This window comes from Eimeria mitis, genomic scaffold (assembly GCF_000499745.2).
Source record: "Eimeria mitis Houghton genomic scaffold, Emh_scaff1223, whole genome shotgun sequence".
Taxonomy (NCBI): domain Eukaryota; phylum Apicomplexa; class Conoidasida; order Eucoccidiorida; family Eimeriidae; genus Eimeria; species Eimeria mitis.
In genome coordinates this window covers 10490-12154 of record NW_013568299.1, presented here as the reverse complement: position 1 = coordinate 12154, position 1665 = coordinate 10490, and positions in this window count along the sequence as shown.

Sequence of the window (1665 nt, the reverse complement as noted above, 5' to 3'; positions counted from 1 at the left end):
CCCTAAACCCTAACCTGTACAGGCATCTCCCAGGATCCTAGAGAACAAGGATAAACCTTTTGGCTGAGTAATACGAGTAGGAGTGCAGCAGCAGCAGAAGAAGCAATATAAATGATAGCGGATGGTTGTTTAAGAAAAACAAAAAAGAAGTGGTTTACTGAATGTATCTTATTTTCCTTTCCCGCGAAAACCACCAACAATAAAACCCCAAAAATAACAAATGCAGAACCCAAAACCTCCCATCGTCCCACTCTCTCTCTCAACCAAAAATTAGATAACAAAACTGCCCAAAATATATGCACTCCTGCAAATGGAGTCACCATTGACTGCATACACACACACAAACAATAAACAATAAACCCTAAACCCTAAACCCTAAACCCTAGAGGTGGAAGGAAAAAGAGAAAACGCGAAAAAAACGGGGGAAAATGATGTCGTATAAACCCTAAACCCTAAACCCTAAACACTAAACACTCAATATATGCACACCTGCAAATGGAGTCACCATTGACTGCATACACACACACAAACAATAAACAATAAACCCTAAACCCTAAACCCTAAACCCTAGAAATTAAAAAAAAAAGAGAAAACGCGAAAAAAACGGGAAAAAAAGACGTCATACAAACCCTAAACCCTAAACCCTAAACACTAAACACTCAATATATGCACACCAGCAAATGGAGTCACCATTGACTGCATACACACACACAAACAATAAACCCTAAACCCTAAACCCTAAACCCTAAACCCTCAAAAAGAGAAAACGCGAAAAAAACGGGGGAAAATGGTGTCGTATAAACCCTAAACCCTAAACCCTAAACACTAAACACTCAGTATATGCACACCAGCAAATGGAGTCACCATTGACTGCATACAAACCCTAAACCCTAAACCCTAAACCCTAGAGACGAAACCCTAGAGATGAAACCCTAAACCCTAGAAAGAAGAAACACGAAAAAACGGGAAAAAAAAACGGCATCATACAAACCCTAAACCCTAAACCCTAAACCCTAAACCATAGGCACGAAGGAACAGCAAACAGAGTCACATCGTATCAACACAGAATTAGGGTTTAGGGTTTAGGGTTTAGGGTTTAGGGTTTACAGAGGGTGCAAAAGTAAGAGCTCCAAGAGTACAAACAGCATGAACATGAAACCAAGACCAAATCACAGTTTAGGGTCTAGGGTTTAGGGTTTAGGGTTTAGGGTTTAGGCTTAAGGGTTTAGGGTTTAGGGTTTAGGGTTTAGGGTTTACAGAGGGTGCAAAAGTAAGAGCTCCACGAGTACAAACAGCATGAACATGCAACCAAGACCCAACCAAGACAAAATTAGGGTTTAAGACAAAATTAGGGTTTAGGGTTTAGGGTTTAGGGTTTAGGGTTTAGGGTTTACAGAGGGTGCAAAAGTAAGAGCTCCTAGAGTACAAGCAGCATCAACAGCAGTCGTAAGAATAAAACCAAAAACAAAAAGAGGTTTTCTTAACATTTTTTTTGTTGAGGGTTCTGTGGCGGAGCTGTATGCCATCCGCACCATAGTGTCTGCACACAAACCCTAAACCCTCATAAACCCTAAACCCTCATAAACCCTCATAAACCCGAATAAACCCTCATAAACACTAGTTTATAATAAATCATAAACGCTAAGGTGGAATGGGTGTTTCTGG